The sequence below is a fragment of the Platalea leucorodia genome, assembly GCF_965183815.1.
Source record: "Platalea leucorodia genome assembly, chromosome: 8".
NCBI classification, from domain to species: domain Eukaryota; kingdom Metazoa; phylum Chordata; class Aves; order Pelecaniformes; family Threskiornithidae; genus Platalea; species Platalea leucorodia.
In genome coordinates this window covers 13,025,148-13,047,761 of record NC_138830.1, presented here as the reverse complement: position 1 = coordinate 13,047,761, position 22,614 = coordinate 13,025,148, and the positions used below count along the sequence as shown (strand labels likewise).

The window sequence follows — 22,614 nt, the reverse complement described above, 5'->3', positions numbered from 1 at the left end:
CTGAAGGTTCACCCTTGCTGCAATTAATTTTCATATCACGGGATGGGCACAAAGCCCAATTCATGTCCTACACATAACCTAGCAAGGAACTCCTACAAGAGTTTGGGGTGGTTTATCAGGCTGATCTTTAAGTCACAGCTAAGTATCTCCAGTGAATTTAATGGAACCAGTAATTCTGAAGAACACATTAACATTGGATAGAAGGAAGACATTTTTTATGATGAGGTGAGACACTACAACAGTTTCCCAGAGAGGCTGTGGATGCCCCATCATTGGAAGTATTCAAAGTCAGGTTGGATGGGGCTTTGAGCAACCTGATCTAGTGGAAGATGTCCCTGCCCATGGCAGGGGGATCGGACTAGATGACCTTTAAAGGTCCCTTCCAACCCAAACCATTCTGTGATTCTGTGAACTTGTTCATCACATATATTTCTATTCAGGTTATTCTTAATAGGCTTATATGGTTTTCTGCTTTTGTCCACTGAAGCATGGTTAGATTAAAGCTAGCAATACAGTCAGCTTTCCATCATCAGCTGGGAGCATATCCAGGCTGCAGAGAGCCATGCGATGGACAGGGAGTGAGTTCAGGTCCACAAGCAGGAAAGTCTCATTCAAAAAGAAGCTGAAGTAACACAGCCCACAGGACCAGTGCAGCTCTGCGCGGTACCACACAAACGTTCCAAAGCAACACTCCCATTCCCAGGAGGCCCTGCATGTTTACTTGCTTCCAGACCTAAACCCAGAAATAGTAAAACCACCTCGAGCCTCATGGGTTAGCCTGGCCTCCACCACCCCGGGCTTTGGAGAAATTCCCATCATTTGCTGAATGACCGTGATCTCAGGGTCTTCCCACTCTCTCCAAACTCAGCAGTTGGCAGAAGCCTCAGGACCTGATCTACTCCTCACCTGGAAGCAAGGCAGCCCCGTCAGGCACCCAGACAGACGTACACACAAGCTCTTCCAAGGGACTTCTGTGGGTGCAAACAGAAAGGTCAGAATCAACATTTTGCTCATCGTAAAAGCAGAAAGTAAATCAAGCTGGCTGTGACACCTCGCCAAGGAAACAGCCCCAAAACGGCCCCTAACGCCAGCTGCCCTCCTGTACAGAGCAGACCATAGCTTTTTCTCCCCTCTGATACAACTCATGTGTCAGTCTGTCCCTGTTTTGACCCATGTAAGGGTTTTTCACACGCTGGTGGGACAGATTACATCTGAGCAAGCACCAGAGTAACTGAGATTTATTTGGGAGAGAAGCTACTTGTTTTAAATCACTGTAGAGCTGGTGAAAGGCACTGACGTAAGGGTTGCAGGTAACAAGGTCTCTTTCAAAGCCTGACCAGACACCCTTCTGCCTCTCATGCTTAAAGAGCCTCTTCTTCCTAAGCCACCTCCACCGCTCAGGCTGCTGGTGAGTCACTCCCACGGCGTTGGCTTTGCCACGCGAGCGCCAAGAAGAACCGAAGCTGAGATGGGATGCATTAAACACACACCAATTGTGGAAAAAAACAAGCAGCAGGGTGGGACAGTCCAAACCCTCCACCTCCAGCTCTGGTTTCCCTCTGGGTGCCTCCAAAGACACCTAGCTAAAAAGAAAACACAGGTTTTCTAAGTTACCACAAGCTGCTTTCAACCAGCAGCCTTTCATACTTCCAGCTTATTGATATCTGAGCCTACTTTGGTGTCTTCTATTTTCTTTCATCATAGTTCTGGAGAAGAAATCATCAAGTTTAAAAAATAGTAGCAATGATTAGTGAAAGGTCCAGTCCATCTCTGCCTGCCCCAGCTCTCCCAGCCCACCATGCTCCCAGCTGCCCCAGGTCACCCCCAGCTCCTCCTAACTGCATCTTTACCCCTATTTTCCTAAAGCCTAATTATCTCTTAACAAACGTGGCTGAGATTAGCCAAGGAGTTAAAAATCATTAGAGAGGGAAGAGAGACATATCTAGCCAGTCAAATACATTATTTTTTTAAGGAAACCGGGCTGAAACCCATCAGCCCCACCATCAGCTGTCTTTGCTCAGGAGAACTGGGTCTGGTAGGGCAGGAGCTTCGCCCTCCTGGTCTGCGGTGGAGGAAGGGGAGCACAGGGGAGGAGAACTGCAGCAGTTGCTTCAGATCCACACCAAAGCACAAGAAGCACAGAGAAATTTGCTGAGGACCTGCCCACACAGACGCTGGATATTCCTTTCATATTTGCCATGACAAAAAATTCACGTTGGCATTTTTGCAAGCACTGTAAGCCCGTATCAAGTAACAGCAGAGGCAGACAGGTGTCCTGACCACAGAGGAGATAGCATATGCGAACAGTTTGGAATTTATTATTATTGTTATTTTTTAAAGGAGGAAACAAATCCTAGAGATTTTTATGTGCATGACACATTTTCTGCTCCCCGTTTGATGTTGCTTTCAGACTGAAGACTTCAAATAGCTAACGCTAACCTATGCCTCAAGCCTGCTTTAAACTAATGCCCCTTATGTGACCAGAAATGAATGCATGGTGAATCGCTTATGCCACACACAGTGGGAGTGATGAGCGGTGGTCCATGACTCCCAAGTGCCGCATGGACACAAACACGTTGGGGGAAAGGAGATCCCAGCCCTCTCTACATCACAGCCTGATAATTCAGCAGTTGTGCCTTTGCATGTTTGGAGCTGCAAAGCACAAGCTCCAGGTCAACGGCCCAACCATGAGCAGACAGAGAGAACAACACAACTACTGGCATTTTCTGCAAAGTACATAGAGACTGAGGGACAGGAAGCCATCCAGAGGGACCTGGACAAGTTCAAGAAGTGGGCCCATGTGAACCTCATGAGGTTCAACAAGGACAAGGGCAAGGTCTTGCACCTGGGTCAGGGCAACCCCTGGTATCAATACAGGCTGGGGGATGAAGGGATTGAGAGCAGCCCTGCAGAGAAGGACTTGGGGGTACTGGTGGATGAAAAGCTGGACATGAGCCAACAGTGTGCTCTTGCAGCCCAGAAAGCCAACCGTATCCTGGGCTGCATCAAAAGAAGTGTGGCCAGCAGGACGAGGGAGGTGATTCTGCCCCTCTGCTCTGCTCTGGTGAGACTCCACCTGCAGTACTGTGTCCAGCTCTGGGGTCCTCAGCACAGGAAGGACATGGACCTGTTGGAGCGGGTCCAGAGGAGGGCCACAAAAATGATCAGAGGGCTGGAGCACCTCTCCTATGAAGAAAGGCTGAGAGAGTTGGGGTTGTTCAGCCTGGAGAAGAGAAGGCTCCAGGGAGACCTTATTGCAGTCTTTCAATACTTAAAGGGGGCTTACAAGAAAGATGGGGATAGTCTTTTTAGCAAGGCCTGCTGCAACAGGACAAGGGGTAATGTTTTTAAACTAAAGGAGAGCAGATTTAGACTGAACACAAGGAAGACATTTTTTTTACAATGAGGGTGGTGAAACGCTGGAACGGGTTGCCCAGAGAGGTGGTAGATGCCCCATCTCTGGAAACATTCAAGGACAGGCTGGATAGGGCTCTGAGCAACCTGATCTGGTTGAAGATGTCCCTGCCCACTGCAGGGGGGTTGGACTAGATGACCTTTAGAGGTCCCTTCCACCCCAAAGCATTCTATGATTCTATGATATATATATATATCATACATATATATATCATATTTTTTATAATCTGCATAGGCTGCACTTCCACTCTCTCTGCCTGCCTTTGGGAGATGCTTAAGAGAAGCTGCATTTTAATTAATAGCCCAAATCAAGGGAATCTCATCTTGACAGTGAGGGAAAGAGAGCAACCCGAAGTTACAGACTTCAGGGTATGTGGGTCCCAGCTCTTCGCTTCTTTGCTGACATTACTGCTTCCAGGAATTAAATCAAAACCCCACTTAACTTCAGAGAGGTTGCGATTTGCATCTAAAGCGCTGGCTAAGCCCCAGTTGTAATAAACAGATACAGCTCCACTGAAATCGAAGGAGTTATTCTGATTTTGTCTGGTTACGGATCTAGAGACCCATAAACATTACAGCTTATCCAACCTCCAGCTAAATATCTTGTAATAGAAGACCATTATCTTTGTCAGATTGATTTGAACAACTTGTTTAAAGCACTCATGAAGACTCATTAGCATCTTTGGGTTTTCGTGGTTGTATTTTAAGAATAAACCCCAACAGTTATTAAACACTTGAAAAGGGTATATTAACAGTTTACAAACAAAGCTGGAGTGGAGATATAACTATGTTTTTGGCTTTTCATTGGGAAATTGATAAAATGGAGGGAGCAAAGAAAACAGAACAATGAAACTGAGCTGTGTGCACACTGAAAAAATCACCCATGTTATTTGACAGATACTGAATTAAAAATAAACAGGGGTGAGGGAAGCAAAATCATGCCAGAAAAAAAACAATCCTCTCCTCCCTTTGAACCTTACTAAATTATATTTAAGGTATAGTGGATAGACAAGACAACACACACCCCAGGAAATACAGATGCACTTCGTTGGCCATCACTGGCCATAACAGCTGATCTCAAATCAGGTTCCTCTCCCTCGAGCCTTCCTCACCTCCCTGTAATAAAGCATCCCAGCAACAAGCTCATGCTGACCATGCTCCCTGACAGCAGAGCAATGCTACGACCTGTTTCACAGCTCTCTGCCCAAGGGCGGATGCTATTGACCATCACTACATCCATACCATGGACCTACAGTTGTCGTCTTTAAACCATCTCACCAAAGGAACTGGTTCCGTTGCGCAAAAGGCCACTCCATCCACTGTAATCAAGCTCCTGTTCGGATTGTTGCATTGCCACAGCTTTGTTCATGAAGGAGAGTCTTGGTTTGTTCAGTTTTTTCAGTTGTCCTGCCCAAATTATACTGCCAAGAATCAATTATAAGCCAAGCCTCAGACAGGGAGAGGTAGAAGAGTCTCACCTGATGTTTTGCAGAAAATCTGCGAGCATCCCAGGCCCTGCCCTGGGGTTCAGGTGCTGATTAGGAAGGGTCACCAACATCTCGCTGGATAGAAGCCCTTTTTAGTAGCTCCTTGACCTGCAAGCCTTCAGAAAGGGCAGCCCTGACCAGCATTGCAACCTGTTTCAGCCAGATAGAGGAGTGGTGGGGAACATTTCTACTATTTCCTCGGCTGCTTTTAATTTCACTCATTTATCACTCAAGGCAGGAAAATACTCTGAGATCCTGGTGTTTAGGAGTCTCCCGCCTCACAAACAGCTTTGCAAGCCAGAGCGTTAAGCAAGGTGGTGACACTGACGGGTCCTGTGCTAAGAGCACAACAAGGGCACGGTGCTGCCAGCCCGTGTCTCACAGCCATCGGGCTGCAGGATGGCAGCAGATGGGAGCCACATGTCCCAGCTGCTCTTCTGGGCTGGCACATCACCACGCTTACAGTGACACCCAAACTGTGCTCCCCAGTCGCATGTGCCTGCACTAACCACAGCTCTCCGCTGGCTCAAAAGGGAAAGACCAGAGAGTACCACGGCAACACAACATGCACCCACCATCAGTGTGTGCACAGGGGTGGTGGGAGACAGGGACATTTACAGCCCCCCAAAGTGTACTCCATCATATTCCCTTCTGCTCTTCCAGCCCTGCATGCAGCTTTAAAAATCCATAGCTCCAGGCATCTAGCCCACATGCTGCTACTACAGCTCAATGAGGAGAGGATGAGCTCAATTTTGCCAGTCAAATGGGAAGGGACAAAAAAAAATTTTTAGTAATAGTATTTTGTTAAAAATCAAACAAACACGCCCCCAGCAAATCAAAGACAAAAGCAAAGAAGGGATACGGAGAAAGAGTTTCCACTATTCCTTCAGTGGCAGAGAGCAGCACCCAGTTGCAACCCAAGCTCAGGTAGCTCAGGTGCAGGAGGCAAGCCATCATGGTCTGCCATCATTGCGCACCATGGCACAGTCCTCCCATACCAACGTGCTACTGAACCATGAGAACAGCTTGTATGGGAGGGTGAGAGCGGAGAGGATGCCCAGACATGCTGCTTACTGCTCCCCAGCACCATTTGCTGAGCTGGAACTGTAGGAACAGCAGACCTGGGACAATGATCACACACGTTCCTCTTGCACTGCAAATCAATAGCCAAACCACGAGTACCCCGGGGTACAAGGCACCACAAGTACCCAGGGGTCCAGGGCAGCCAGTACCCAAGTACGCAGGGGCCGCCAGCCCCTCGCCCAAGCCCTTGCCACGCACAGCTTCTCCAACAGGCTCCCTGCCTGACAAGGACCCTCTTTCCACCAGCCAAGTCTCCCCGCTGCTACGTAGGAGCTTCCCAGAGAGACCAAAGAGAAAGTCAGGCACAGCTCAAATAAGCACCTGGATCTACAAACAACAGATTAAATTCTCAAGCTACAAAACTATGTTTTAGCAAAAGTGCAATTGAACTCCATGTACTTGTTACATTTCTAAATATACTCTGGTTGTCAAGACAACAGAGACTGATGGATCTCTAAAGTGTACTGTATCTATTTAATTGTCAGCATTTCAAACTGACTCGAGGAGGGAAAAAATGCTGCGTGATAAGTCTAATTGTCATGGTTACCACTGGCTAACCCCATAATAAAAATATATATATTCTAGCTAAATGTGCCAAGCCATGTGAGGAGCAGATGGGAGACATTCTCATTACTGCGACAGCCTCCACTGGAAAACTAAACTCGAGGAAGGATGCGAGAGACTTTACAGAGATCTCAGACACAACAGACATCGTGGGCTGCATCTTCCCAGTCCTTTGGCAGCAGCTGCTCAGGCTTTTCCGCCGCACTTATTCACCCCATGCGTGGTGGGACAACCCACAGGGCTGGGGCTCCCTAAAACTTGCTAGCGTTCCTGTTTGGGGATCTCATCCCTCCCCAGAAAAAGCCCAAAATGTGAGATGTTACTCCTTAAAAGCCTTTAGACATAATCTCCCAAGCAACCACCTTGGATTTGCACTTGCACCCTCGCCCTCCTCCCTCCAGGCAGCCATACCCGAGCCCACGGGCATCACTCTGGCAGGAGGCTGCTACAGCCTGGCCCGTCTGCTCTCGTATTAATGGCTAAAGCGAGAGCTACATCCAGCCTTGGAGAAGAGAAACAAGTGGAAAGAAACAGCCGGCCACTGCTGCAAATACACCAGTCTGAGGCTGAGCTGGGAAACATCATGCACCCCCAGCCAGCCCCTGCACCCCGTTTGACAAGCGCGATTCAGCAATGTGAAGAACCTCACTATTCACATGAGGTCCCTCCTGAAAGAAACGCTTTCCAAAAAACTCCTCAAACATTGGCTTTTTACATGGAAGACCTCCACAACAACATCCGAGATATCTACCTGTGTATAAAATGACTGTGGCTTTCCTTCGCTGACCAAAACTCATCCACCTACACTCAGTTCTCACTTTTCTTTCATTCAACCGAAGTTTAAGATGCAGGAGAAAGGCAGAAGTTTCATCCAGGTATGAGAAGCAATGGCAAACAACTCACGTTCACTTGGTGAGCACTGATGTCAATAAATGGTCAGGCTTCCAATTAGTCTGAAACTTCCCCAACATTTTTGAGAGAAACCACATCAAAGTTGAATCATCCTTAAACATCTCCCCCAAACTGTTTCACTCCTTTGTACAGATAAAAGCTCTTTATCATCTCTGCTGTCAGACATTTTCATGGGAACCAGAAGGCATTGCCTAAAACCATCTTCAGGAGAGCCACAAAATAAAATTTGATCTGGTTGGAAAGCACTACTTAAAAGAAACACCACTTTCCAGGTGTCTCAAGCACGCATTTGAGTTCGTGGTATTTTCCCTGGAGCTTGCTCCCGCTCGTCACCAAGATGAACAATTTCTGAATTCCAAATATGAGATTCTCAGTGATGTAAAATGAGCTTTCGTGCCTACCAATACAGTCATTGTGCGGTTCACCCTCGCGTACTGCTTCACAGAGTGGTCTGTGCACAGCAATGGGCAGCGAACATCAAAACAGAAGTAGCACAGAAGTGTTATTTCCGGGGTTTGTGTGAGAATTATTTCAAATACTACTAAGGTTAGGAGGTAAAAAGGAGTCTTAGGCACAAAGAAGCCTATGTCTCAATTAAAGCCAAAGGGACTTAAAGGCAACTGGTTTTTTTACAAGTATTTGGGTACACCCAAAGTGAAGCAGCATCAGCATTTCGTCCCTAGGTGCCTAAATAATTCTGAAACTAAGCATTACCCATAAGGAACTTCAAAGAGATTATAGCCCTTCTGAAAGCTGTATCCAGAGCTTAACTAAGCTGAAATCCCAAACAACTGAGAGCTTAAAATCATGCTCCAAAGTGCGTATTTCAACATCATATGGGTGCAGGAACCTAACTTTGGTTTTCCCGTTACTGAAAGTGCTCGCCTAGGGCACCAGGCTCTTACGGTTATGGCTTTGGGACAACTATTACATTCTGTTCTAATAAAGTACGTGCTCTCTGGAGCAAACTCCCCAAGATGAGTCCTTTGCTTTGGCACAAATGGACTCATTTTGTTGAGATAAAAGGATGTTCCCTTGCATCATTTTCATCTGATATTTTTTGTAAGATAGAGAAACAGTTAATTTTGCTAAATGAGTGCTCTGTTGCCATGACTTCACTGCAGACAAACACAAAGCCATCAAGCTCCTTTTCCTTGGGCGTTGTTTTTTTTAAACAGGTATTTGATCATCTTGATTCTCTTCTTTCTTTTCCTAACATCTGGATTTCCAGCAATAACCCACAGTCAAACAGATACATAATGGCTACAGCTACTCATTAAATGAAAGAGATATTCCTGCACATATTCATCCCCTCACAATCCACCTCTGCCAGCTGTGCCCATGTGCCCTCTGTGACTCCAACACGCAGGGCAGTGCTGCCCGCAACAGCGGGCAGCAAACCTCTCCGAAGGAAACCCTAAGTTTATGGGATTAGTCCCTGAAAGTCAGAATTCCCATGCTCCCACCAAGGACAGAAGGATGGCTCCATCTTGCTCACTGGCATTCCAGGCTGTTACCCAGGATTTTGCCCCAGTCTAAAATCAAAAGCCTCAAACAATTAAAGTCCTTCCCACTGCCTCAGTTTCTCAGGCAGATGAAGAAGGCTGCGCGTACATGTCATCTGCCTCTGTGGGCTTTTGCCACATCGGCTCTATTATAGACTTTACTGAGGTAGAAGGTTTTTTTCTTTTTTAATGTTTGCATTGAATAGACAGACTAAGTAGAAACGGCATTTGTAGCCTGCAGCCATTATCCTAGTAAATGGCTTATTACAGCATGCAGCCTACCAGCTCACCTCCATCCTGTCTCACTTAAACGCATGTAGGTGGAAGTGCTGCTCATTCCAGAGAACTTTCTTTTTCACTGTCTCTGTCTGATGGAGACTCTTGATAGCGGGGCTCACAAGACAGGGCTTAGGATATAAATACTTCAGTATGAGCTTGTTGTTTGGTACCTATTTATGACAATCACAGAACAATTAATTACTTCCCGTCTAAGACTAATTCCCGTCTCTTCCAAAAAGTCTGAAGGGGGGTGAGTGTTGTCTCAAGACTTTCAATTTCCTGATGAGTCACAGCAGATCCACTACAATAAGCTCAATACTTCAATCAGACTGTTTCTTATCAAGGTATATTCAGTACATTACTAAGATGTGGAGTGTGCTATTTTAAGGGCTAATTTCAGGCATTGTATGCATAATACCTTCTCATCTGAACACGTGCTTTCTCCTGGACGAGACAGACGTACCTCCTGCACCACCACCCCTTCTCCCTGCCCAAATCATATAGATAAACACTGCAAGAGCAGAAAGTGAAGAATTGTACATTTGGTGCACTGATTTTCACAACACATAGCCCTGCAATAAGGAGCCCTCTCTCCCACTTCATTAGTTCATTCCCTGCCCTTTGGCAATAAAATTACTTATGTGACAGCAGCATCTGACAAGAAGAAAACATTCACAGACTGCACGGGTTGCAACAAGTCCACAGCGTCTTGCTTTCTTCGTTCTAGGGCCAAGAATCATACATTTATTTTTCTGCCCTGGGGAGCAACTCTGCATCCCTGTACGAATCCTCAATTGTCCCCAGTTCCCACGCCACCCACTCACAAGCTCCCAGGCTCCATCAAGCAGGCAGGAGCCTCCTTGCCCAACCTCTGAGCAGCAACACCGGTTATAGGGATCAGCAGGTGCCCTCTGGTCCTCATTATTTACTTAATTTAACAAACTCCTAGATATAATTTATTGTGTCATTTGGGCAATTGATCCCAAAAGGGTCATTTGAGTCTACAACAGGTTGCACTCTGCATCAGCCTGACCACAGTCAACTGTAGTGGAAACTGCCTCATCCAAGAGCAGAGCAATGGTCACATCTCCCTGGACCATGCACAGGCCTGGGTTCTCACAAGCAATGCAGCTAAAAGCTCCCAGACACCAACAGCTGCCTAAAAAATGTGTGGCTATGATGATAAACAGGTTCAAGACCATAACATTTGGGTGAGAGAGACCAGGTACAGGAGACAAACAGCTATGCTCTCACTTTTAGAGTTGCTACTGTGCCATCAAGGACTGTAAGAGCAGTCACTGCACAGACACCACCTCAAGACTACACTTGCGCTACTTGCTAACGGCAGTTTTCCTCATGGCACAACTGGACTATGCAAACAGTTTCGGTGCAAACAGCAGCAGTGCCAGTTTCTGCCAAGCCCATGCTAATTGTAAGTGATTCCAGTTCAAATGCTCTTAAGTCAGAAAGTATTTAGGTGACGTGTAACCAAGGTCTCATATTTGTCTCAGCAGCTCTTCAGTGGTGAACGAACCTTCAATCAGCTATGAAGACCTGCCAATGTCTCTTTTCTTTTCTCCTCCTTGGAAACACTTTCAAGTGAATTCTAATTTTATGCCAACAAAAATGCAGAACATTTTTGATCCTCACAATGCCCTCAGCCTGTTGGTGTAATTGAACTGTCAACGCAACGCAAAGGACACGGCCATGGATAGTCCATTAAAGTCAACAGATCCTCCAAGGCTCAGTGGTTCCTCAGGTGCTACTAAAAGCGTCAATATCTCTTCATGTATCCTATTTATCTAAAAACCTCAGGGCACCTTAGGAATATTCAAGCAGTTTCACAAAGTCTGTGGGAATGAAAAGGGCAAATGGTGAAGGATCATTTCACACAGCCAAGTCCAACTTGGAAGAACCAGGGAAGCAAATAGACTGAGCTGAGCTGTAAGTTTAAAACATGGCAAACCTCCTCTTGAGTAGGCTCGCTTAGTTAAGGTCACTTTAAAACTTGGGTGAATATCCTCACCTTAATTATAGATTTCCATGAAACACACTATCATCTCAGTCTGTGTGTTTATGGGACAGGCAGTAGACTCCACGAGATCTACAGTGACATTCACCTTGAGCTGTAAGTGACAGAGCAACAGCTCTGAGGACATACGGAACCCCCAGCTGGAATCTCAGCATCCGTTCTCTCTATTTTACAGTTCCTGTGATAAAGTTTCTTGAGCAAGTTTGGACTGAACTAGCCAATATCCATTTCTGACAAGGTCAGAAACATGTGCTAGACTGTGTAGCTCTCTTCTTCTGCGGGTGGCAACCAGCTCCTTTGAAGAAAGCGTCAGGTAGCAGCAGAGATTCTGAGCTGATGTCCTCAGCTGTGCTGCAGAAAGTGTCTGCGGAGTCACTGCCTCAAGACAAGTGCAAGCAACTTTCTTAAAAACTAGTGTTATGAATAAAAAGAAAATGTTGGACCACATTAACACAGATGACAAAAAAAAAAAAAAAAAAAGAAAAAACTCAACTTAAAGGGGATCGTAAATTCTCTTTTTTTTGGACAATATTGCTGGTAGCATATGGCTCTGTAGCCTAAACAGACAAGTGATGAGATTTAGGCTCGTGTTTTTAAAACATGCAAGACCAGGATTCTCCCATGCCAGGCAGTTAAGTCCCTGTGCCTTCCTAAAAAGACATTTGGAAAGTTTCTAAATGCAGTAGAAGAAAAATAATCCCGCTCAGTCCACATCTGCATCTCCCTCTCCTCCCATTAGCACACAGGGAAAAGGTTGGCTTAGAGCAATACAACATTTCAATTTGAATATGAATCACTCCTCTGGTGAGAAAACAAAACAGAAGCCCTTTTCACATGAACGTTATCTGAAGATATAATGAAAACCAACACATCTAACAGGAGCAATGGAAGTAAAGCATGGTGAAAATACTGGCTCAGTCAAACAAACAACAATACTTTCCATCCTAGAGGATCCTGAAGTGCTTTACAAGCTCATAGAGGTAGGAACCATTTCATCTGCCACAGAAACATGGCCATCTCTGGGTGGGTACTCAGCTCAGCACCACACCGTAGTTCATGATGGAGAGAACATCATCGAGCAGAAACTGTGAGTTTAGGAAGGCATGATCCTTCAGTGGGAATTGGATCATTCTCCTAGAAAGTGGAAGCTGGTTTAATTTTGATTCCTGCGATTCAAAACAGCATTATGTGGGCTGAGCACCTGAACACCAGGTGCACGCGATGTTGTAGTTAAAAGTGACCAGCTGTAAAAAGGATTGAAATCAAACTCACATATGCTGGTGCTCTCCAGCTTCTGATTCAAAAGGTTACAGAAAACAGCGGCAAGGTAGAGGATTAATATATCTGAACCTGCCTGGGGATTACAAATTAATTTCTTATCATCTACAGGACTGAGGAATTCCTGCCCCTGGTTCAGCGGCTATCTTCACATGGAGTTCAGGGTAAATCACTTCTCCTCTACCCAGCTCACATCCAGCAGGCACACTGATATTCAGCTACTACTAAGAACAGTCTGGAAGAAAGCAAAGCATTACTGTTCAACACTGCTTCAGAAAGCTGGTCTTGCCTATCACCAGCTTTGCCAAAACACTGACAGAAGCACCATTTTCATCCTCTCTCCTTTGCGCCTTCATTCTTCCCATCCACCTGCTGTGCCCACAGTCCACGCTGTCACCTCACTGGAGATAGTCATGGTCTGTTGTTACAGCGTTGGGCAACAGAGACTCAATCCAAACTCAGGCCTTTCACATGCTACTGAAATACCAACAAACAAGAAGTACAGAAATCGTTCAAGTAAGAGACCCTGAGCAAGTGATCTGCACATTTCCAGAGCTAAATGTTTACTTCTCCTCCTGGCAGCATCTGGAAGCTTGCAGAATATTTACCTGCATCTTGGAAACAGCTATTTAATCCTACAGACACATCGACAATTCACCTTGACTCAAAAGAATAGTTTTCTGAGCTCTGAGGAAACAATGAACAAAATCATCATCTTTTTCTTTTTTTTTTTCTTTTTTTTTTTCTTTTTTTTTTTTCTTTTTTTGGCAAATGTGTGATAAAGCTTTTCTGAAAGGAGCTTACTTAATCTTTTCCGACATTGTATTCTATATACAGCTGCCATTCCAGAAACAGAACAAAACTTGGTGCACAAATGCAAACAAATCAGGGTTTGGCCTGATCTGCCTAAGCCAAAAGCCAACTTCTCCTACTGGCTCAGCAACAGAGATCCAAAGCCAGTCAGTTCCTAGTGTTTCTGAGAGGCTGACTTTTGGATGGGTTTTTGCAAGTTTGTCTTCAGTGCCTTGGGACTGCATGATAATTCAAGGGAAAATGCCCTTAGAAGGAATATGGATGGTAATACATCAATTTGGACAACTACTACCAAGCCATGTCCCTGTAGAAATGACCTCTCTCCAACCATGCAGTCATGTTCTTGCCAGTTGGAGACTCACCCTCATCTTGCTTTAAACAGAACTAATTAATTTGATTTTCCTGGGGAGGGAGAATAATCAACAAATCAATAAACAAGAAAGGAAAGTTAACATGTGCTGAACATGATTTACAGGTAAAGTGAATTGCCAGGGGATTCGGGAAAAAATTCATCGCTGATTCATCAAAGAAGTCATTGAGATGTCTTAAGAACAAGCTATCAAGAGAAGTCGCTCTTCCTTTCCACCTCTTATTATTACTTACTGCTGGAAGTGATCTTTTCTGCAAATCTCTAGACCATTTTGAAGTGCTGGAGACTTCAGGAAGCGAAAATTGGTTCTTAAAAGGAACTAAACTGCTTCAAAAACATTTTATTAAAGGTTACATCTTGCTTCTCTCTCACCTTTGGGTATTTAGGATGAACTACTGACTACAAGAAAACAGCCACTGTGCAGTTCTAGCTGATTCGGTGACACAGGTGCTTATCAAGTTGTAGAAACCGAGGGAGAGAGAAGCTGCTGAAACCAAGGGAGAGAGAAGGAACCTGATGCCACTGGAGCAAGACAGTAGCAAAACCCAAGGAGAACCAAGGAGCCCCATCCCTCAGCTTTGCCCGCAGCCTCGGGAAGAGCTTAGGCAGGGAGCTGGCATTGCCTGCAGCCAGCACAGTGAGCTTGCCTGACTCCAGAATCTGCTCAGCCTGGCAGAAGAGTAGGAGGTGCAATTGCTGGCAGGAGCAGGCAGAGCAGCAAAGCTGGTAGAAATCATAAATGGAAGAGTGTTGTAAAACATGGAGGTGAGCACAGACTGACACTCACCTTCACAGTTCCCCCACAGAAAAGCGCGCCTCGCTAGACTCTCAAATCTTTGAAATGCATCCAGCCTTCGCTGGATCAATCCAGGAACCTCATTCGTATGCATATTTGTACTCACACGCAAACACGGCAACGTTTTAACCACACACATTTTGCACAAGTCCCGTAGGCCCTAACTTACAGGTTACTTGGGAAACTTGGTCTTAAATGGGATTGTAACCCAAAGGAAAGAGATTACAGATAAAGGCAAAGACCACAAAGAAATGCAGAGCAATTTGGGTTGGAACAGAGCTTTGGAGGAGCCCAACACAGAGGCTCCCCAAAACACCCAATCTTCAGAGGATCTTTTTCTTAAAACAGGACTCACTTAAAAGATTGCACTGACTGATCTTCCGAAACTTATTAGTCACATAAAATTACGGGCTAGGTTCTCTTCATTTAATATCACTCCCCAGTGGAAAGTTCTCATCAAAGCTATAATATGTTCAGCTCCAGAAGAATAATTAGGTGACATTAGATAGATAGTTGTAACTCTCAGAATTAAATGGCCTTGCTATTTATCAGTATGTGCTGTACCTTTAAAAGTTTCCAAAAGTGATGGTCTTTTTTGTGCATGCTGGAATATTCAAGAGAATTTCATATCTATTCTCATATCAAGAAAAGAACAATTAGATCAATAATGAAACAGGAGTGCTCCCTTTTACTTTCTGTGGTTTGCAAAGAGGTTCATGTTTCTGTGTGAGCGCAGCTCTTGTTTTAGTGATGTGAAAGTGTGTGGTTTGTGCGATACCCAGTTTCTTCTAATATTTGAGTTTCTGTTGTTATCTACCTACAATTTACAGTAAAGCATCTTTTATTCTCACACCTCTCAATCTCAAAATTAGACCAATTTTCCCAAAAACAAGATTTTATTACCCTGTGTGGAACTTTTACAAATACTGGAAAGCTTGCCGACGACGCACTCCTCACTAACAGAGCACGAAATCACAGAAGACAGCTTTAGTTTTACCAAGTCTACCTATGCACGCGTCTGTGTATACAGACATACGAAGCAGCAAACACAAGCTTTTCTTTGAGGAAAAGGACTGATTTTGTGTTTGGAAAAGCAACTAGAACTCAGTTGCAATCCATGCTGAGGGTCCCAAGGCACTACGCGCAGTGGGTAAAGATTACCGAGCGACATTTTGAAGCACTGTTTACACATCACTACTGTGCTATTCATTGTGATTAGATTATTACTATTTTCAAAAGTATTCAAAATATTTAGAAATTTCCCCCCTCCATTCCCGCTGCAGAGCATGAATCTAATTCTAGCAAAAATTTCTTAAGAACCCTCCAAACGGGAAGGACACTGCAACTGCTGGAGATGGGTGATCTGCTGGCTCCAGCATCAAACCAAACCATGCCATTTATAGCATTTTGACTCTCTCTACAACAGACAAGAGCACTGATATTTTAGACAGAAATGTTTGTTTTCCAGATAGCTGTTTCTGGTCATGTGCTCTACTCCAGAATCCTTGACTGTGCTGTCCCTGTGGCTCTCAGAGAAATGCATCTTCGTCAAATATACTGAAGGTCCCAAAGAGAGAATTCACCTTCTGCTAAAACATAAACATCAATCCACAATAAGAATCTCAAAAAAAAGGGAATACTAAATATCTCTGAAGAAGAAAAGTAAATCACCAACAGCAAGGTTTTCAACCCTGTGGCAAGTCATCTGGTCAGCTCTGGAGCTTGAACCTGCTAAGTACGCACGCTAAGGACTCTCCACTTCTCAGCGATTTCCCTGTTCTGCACCTCTCTGGACCAGCCTCATAGTTTGCACACAAATATTCTTAACAGTCATAAAATTGTCATGCCCTACCTGGCATTAATTTAACAGCAATGGCATAACACTGCATTACCTACTCATCCAGCTGCTTCAATTAAGATTAATTCAAGCAAGCCAGGACACAAACGTTCAAACTCCTTGATGCATCTTGCACCCACCCAGGGAAGACTTGGCTTTCAGCCAGTCTGCATAAACCCTAGTGGGATTAGCTGACGTTCAAGAGGCTCCTTTATGGGATAAGTAAGGAGGTCAAGCACTGCGATCTAAAAAAGGCCATAACAGGTGTATATATAATCCCTCACAAGGCACATCCCTCCAACCGTTACAGCCAGCAACAGGGACGACTAAGGGCACGCAGCAAAAACCATTACAACCAAGGCCACGGCAATGAAAGTGGCAAATGTACCATTTACCCTGTCATCCTAACATGAAGTGAATTTAGCTGATTTTATCATCAAACATGCCAAAAAGAACATGTTTGAAAGAGATGCACAGAGAGAACTGTAAGAATATTATTTACTTGGTTCTAGCTGGAGCAGAACTGCTGAAACCTTCTAGCTTCGTTCCTTTGGATTCCCTGCAGATAGCCCTGATGCTATCGGCAAATGGCAGTAGCTAAATCCGGACTAACACAAGGCACTTTAAAACATCCTTCTCAACTGTTTAGGCAATACTCAATAAAACTAACATACAACACTCTGCTATAAAAGCACCCCAGATAGGTGTTGCCACTGTGGGCAGCCATAGGTCAGAATGTGCCGTGTGACCAAATGTTTAAATTAAGGGTGAGTGCTAAATCGAAAATATTCTTATTAATCCATGTCACAATAGATCACAGTGACCATGGAGCTCAAGTGGGCCAAATTTCAATGGCACTTGGTTTTCCCACTGCTACCTCCATGTAGGAGACCTGACCACCCCCTGTGTCCAAGCCCCTCCAGGCCCAGGTATTTGTCAAAGTTTGATGACGTTGTGGGATCTTTATTTGGAATATAGGCAAAGACAGACCTGATGCACAAACAGACCATGGGAACAGCTTTGTTTATTTTAACATGAACTCCTTGCACACCTTAGGAGAGATGTCAGCTGACCTATCCCTCGCCAAAACACCAGAAAGGAGCTCACGCTGCTGCTGCAGCTTAACCCAATGCTGAGAATGGCTCCAAAGATCTCTCTGGAAACTAGCGTGATAATAAAACTTCTGCTGAAGTCTTGAGCTGCCGAGAGCCACATGACAGGCTATCAGGAACTGGGACCCATCTCCAACCAACCACAAGCTCCTCATCAACAGAGATTCCCAGCAGCAACACAGCACCAGCCGTTGTGCTCATCTGGGTGCTTGGCCGTTAGAAAACGTTGGAAACTCCTCTTCCATTTTCCTCCTCCCTCAGACAAGTTCACTAACCACCACCACTGGATGCCAACTGCCTTCCCTCACCAATAACCCAAGCAGGACTTGGACCACCGCAGATGAGGTGAAAAGTTTTCTCCCCATCCTCCAGACCTGCCTGCACACCCTCTCCCCCATCCCAACATTGATGGAGTTTGTCATCAGCTCTGAGTGACCTTGGCGCGAACAATAATTCTTGCCTCTCTAAGCAAGAATTTGGAAAACCAGCTTTTACTGGACAGATACGTCTGGCTGAGATTTGTGATCAGATGCAACGCACAGTACAGTGTGTGACCTGGAGAAATATTACCATCAGCTAACAACAGCACAAATTTCTTTCTTCCCTGTCCTTCATTAGCCTCAGAAGCTGGCCTTGCCAGCAGCAGTAATGCAAGCTGAGACAACAAAGCGCATTAATGATGGGCCCCATCATGTTCCGTATTAATTACTGTAGCTGGTAGTAAACTGTTGGTTATAAATTATATTTTGATAAACTGCCCTTTCTTTGACAAGCCAGCTCCGATGTTTAATGTTGCACTTAATCCTCAGATACACCCCAGGAGTCCTCACTGTGCCCAGCAACAAATCAAAGCAACCTTCAAAAGGCTGGTACAGGTGCCCTTTTCCTACACACCCTGACCTAAAACTATCCCATTGCACCAACTTCATTACAGGTCAGCTCCAAAAGCTGAGTTACCAAAACCAGCAGCACACTCATTTCCCAAGGGTCCTACAGAGGTGCCCCAGCACTTCTCTGGGCAAGGCAGCAAGGGAAAATCAGCAGGGAGCATGTTTATATACATGAGCATGTTTATATACATGTATAAGACTTTTTCAGAAATGCTGCAGTATTACAATGTTCTGTAAAGTAAAACAACAGGGTAATAATCCCCAGAATATCTCAACATTCAAAAAGAGAGGAGAATTTCTTCTATCTGGGACTGAAATGGTCAACTAATAAAATCTTTATCTGAAAACATCATATACTTATTTTTATTTCTTTTTAATTCAGTGACATTTAGCTAGCAGAACAGCTGTTAGCAAAGGTCTAGGAGAGGTGGAATCCCATTTTCTATATAAAGAAAAGTGTTTTGGAGGAAACTGCAATTTGACAAAAATACCTGTTTAGCAAAGTACATTTTAAAAAGTGGAAAAATACGTTTTGTTTTTTCTAAGGTAGCAAAAGATCCACCGCAGTTCATGAAAAGGATCCCAAGTCCTAGGAAGAAAGGTATAAAATTATTTTGCAACACATACCCAGGAAAATAAGGAGGAGGGACATGCCCTTTAAGAAGCAGCACAGGGAAAGACCCTCTGTCTCAGCCAGATGTGCCCATCACCTCCCACCACCACCAAAACACATCAAAAAACTAGCCATGGTCTTCCCAAAGAGGGGGTCCAGCCCTCATCAGTGACAACCAGGAGCTTGCAGCTGGCTTCAGACAGAGCTGGATCAAGTCTGGCACAGTCACCACTCTATTTTACTCTGAAGGCACAATTCACCACACTGAGCAATGATAAGACGTTGCATGTGGGATTTACAGTGCCAAAAACCCAAAAGCTCAGGAAGAGGATCAGCAGCGGCAACCGAGAATCCCGTCCTCTCCTCCACAGAAGGATGTGAAGCCCTGCAGCCTCGCTGCAAGCTGCAAATTAAAACTGCTTACAGCAGTCTAGGGTTTGGTCTTGTTCTTCCACCACTGGTGGCAGATGGTACGTGCTATTATTAAATCTTGATTTCCAGCTTATAATAGTAATTGTATGAAAACTTCTGCCCTTGGACAACAACTCGCTATCTTTATTTTGGGAAAAAGCAGAAGAAGTCTTGCAGTTAAATAAAACTTTCCTATTTTAACAATTTAAAAAAAAAAAATTGTAACATACTTCTCTTAATTGGAAACACACAGAAAATAGGATATGGCCATATTAGTTAAAGGTCAATGCACATTTACCCACCTTTCGAAACTGACAGTATTCTCGTGACAGCCATAAAAGCTGCTTTGAATTTTAGTTCCCTAGAAAGTAAATATAAGGAATCCCAAAGCCGTAACCACAAGTGCCACAACTCTTAACACTGATGTCATATTTTAATGTGTGCTGCAGAAGTCAGGATGGTAAAGCTTCAAAATCATCTCATCTATGGTGTATGGGAAGAAAACAGTAATTATCCCCCAGCCCATCGCCCCGGGCATGTACCACAATGCCTTCATTTGATGCAGCATTAACAGCAGGACGTGTTTTATTCCCAAGTATTTAGCGTGGGGCACTGAGGGGCTGGTGGGACCATTTACAGGGTCTGTGGCAGCCAAGTATCTCACGCTACCGTACATTTTATTTCGGTTTGCAACTGCTCCTTCCCATTCCAACTACCAAACAAATGCTCCCCCCCGCCCCCCCTTTTTTTTTAAGGAACCAGTTTACATCCACTTGCACCAAAATGTTTTTGTATCAATTAGCCAGGGCAAAGGGGGTTGCCTTTCAGACCCTTTTCTGGTACGTTAGACATAAGGTGACAGTGTAATTAATAGATGTCAGGCACAGTCCTCCCGATGCATTGATTTCTTACTACTTAGGAAACAGTCGGGGAGAACACAATCACCTCTGGCTCTCAGGGGTCCTCATAAAATCCATAGGCCTGGATTTATAGAAACTGCTAATAATTTTGGATGCTGAGAAGGGGGAAGGTGGAGTCTGAATTTGTAAAGCAAAGGAAATCGCTCATTAACTGTAATGCCTTAGCATACTTCAAAGGCAGCTTACAGGAACACAGAGCTGGACAGCCAAAAGACTTCCAGAGAAAGAGGCAACTAGAAAAAACCCTTTCAGTCCCAAGCTGCATCGAGGGAGATGTGAACACTCTCCCTGAGCTCAGGCTATCATCATCTCTGAGGCGCCCAGACCAGGGATCGCTGCAGCTGGACCAGTTTGCTCCCCAAGCACCCCCGCTGTCACACCATATCACAGTCGTCACCTTTCCGCCGCAGACAATTTGGATTTCACCAAGCCATCTATATATAAAGTTGAATGTCTAGGAAAAACATTTTATGACTACACACCTTCGTTATTTCCTTTTAAGGTTTAATTTTTCCATCTCTTACATAAAGTCCTCAAAAAAACTCTCAAGAAACTTGATTATTTTCACCATCCCCTAGTTCTGCCCAGGAGTGCGCAGCTAACAAACCACACAAGACCAATATTTGTGCAAAGCTAGTTAAAATATCCTCATTCTCCAAATACTAAACCTCCCAACAGACACCACACAAATAAAAAGCTCAGAAAGACAGTCCACAAGCACGTCAGGCAACCTTACTGAATATTAGCTTAGCGTTGCACAAGCAATAAAGCATTTTTCACTGTGCACAAAGGCTCCAACCCAAAACTGGCTACCCAGAACTGCTCAATCCTACCCACCCCACAAGGCACAGGAGACCAATCCTAGTTTTAAAGAAAAATCCCCTTTCTTTGATTTGCTGAGTGACACTGAATCTCTCTGGGGAGATAACAGCACTTTGGCTGGGCAGCGTGTTTTCATATGAGATGATAGAGGGAAGAAAGGTTCTCTAAGAAAGGAGATGTCAGTGCCATGCAGCCAGCATGCTGTAAACCTTGTATTTCAAGCCAATATAAATGGCAAATTGTTACATCTCATTCTTTAGAAGTCAGATAACGCCCCTCTTCAGTGTTTACCTTAAAAATACTGCCCCATGTAGGCACCTGGACAAACCAGTGATCTTGTCTATGACAGAGAGATGTACGGTGGGGAAGAAAAGGAAGTAAAGGCTGGTCTGAAGCAATACCATATGCATGTGGTCCTGCACCACCACCCGCTAAAGTACACATCTACTAGCAGCTCAACTTCTGCAGCCTGCGACTGCTGAACGCGTTTTGCGCTGGAAACCTTTCTGCATTGATAAGCTACCACAGAAGGAAAATCACTAGAGGAGGACACCCAATAGCTTCCAGCCAGAACACAACACGCCTTCAGCAAGACCTTTGATTTTCACAGGCACACACTGAAGTTGTTCTTCACAACAAAGAACAGCCCGTCTGTTGCATAACTAACCTTAGGCCACGTTAGATAAGTCATGCCTTCTCACAGATCAACTGACCTTAAGTAATGTCCCCAGTGTATTCAGAGCCAATAGGTTTCTCTCTTAGAGCTCAACTGACAGGTCTTCTCCTTCCAGCTATTTCTTCAGAGAGGCACACAAAGAAGGTTTCAAGAAATATCTCATGCTTACTGTTCCAAGAGCAGCTTTCCAGGCCAAAAACGAAGCACAAGATCTCAGCTCCAGAGTCACACCTCCCTTTGAAGGCTTCTTCAGCACTTCATTGCAGCAGAGCAAGCAAGAGCCTTTGCAGGAGGGAACGGGGATTGAAGCGGCTGGTAACTGGAAAACCTACTGTACCTCAGGAAAGTTTGCTGCAGTTCTGCCACTGCAAGTCAAGCCAGAAGGAAAACAGCCAGCCATGCTGATGAAGCACTGCTTTGTATTCTGGACAAGGCAAAACAAAGGTCTGGTGATGAGGAGGTCTCGTGTGTCATGCAAGGGTCAGCAGCAAAGGCAAATTCCACCATTACATTTCCGTTCTGTCGCCCAACCCATTACTAAGAGTGGATACAGCAGGATCTTTCATTGCTTATCCAAAAATGCCATTTAACATAGCTGTGCAGCATCACCCCACTGCCACATGCCACTTCAGAGGTGGGATATTAGTCCCCACGCAGAGCTGAAGCCTCAGGGCACTGTGCAATGAGCAGATGAGCTCTTTTTACACCATTTCTCCAACCCTCATCCTGGCCGCGAGACGACGCAGGAGCTCTGCAGCAGCCTGAGAGGTGGAAATGCTCAGGAAGAGACAGACAGTGTG

General features: G+C 44.9%; 1 protein-coding gene across 11 annotated transcripts in view; it reads right to left on the bottom strand.

Annotated features, from left to right (window-relative positions):
• The window catches only part of LPP (LIM domain containing preferred translocation partner in lipoma), a 351,697-nt gene that overhangs the window by 245,966 nt on the left and 83,117 nt on the right, over positions 1-22,614 (bottom strand). For 9 of the 11 annotated variants that reach the window (XM_082320729.1, XM_082320728.1, XM_082320732.1 and 6 more), the window contains one exon: positions 907-971. The exons of the other annotated variants lie outside the window; for them this stretch is intronic. The gene's annotated coding sequence lies outside the window, so the exon portion shown is untranslated. The remainder of the gene's footprint in view (positions 1-906; positions 972-22,614) is intronic. 11 annotated transcript variants of the gene reach the window in all.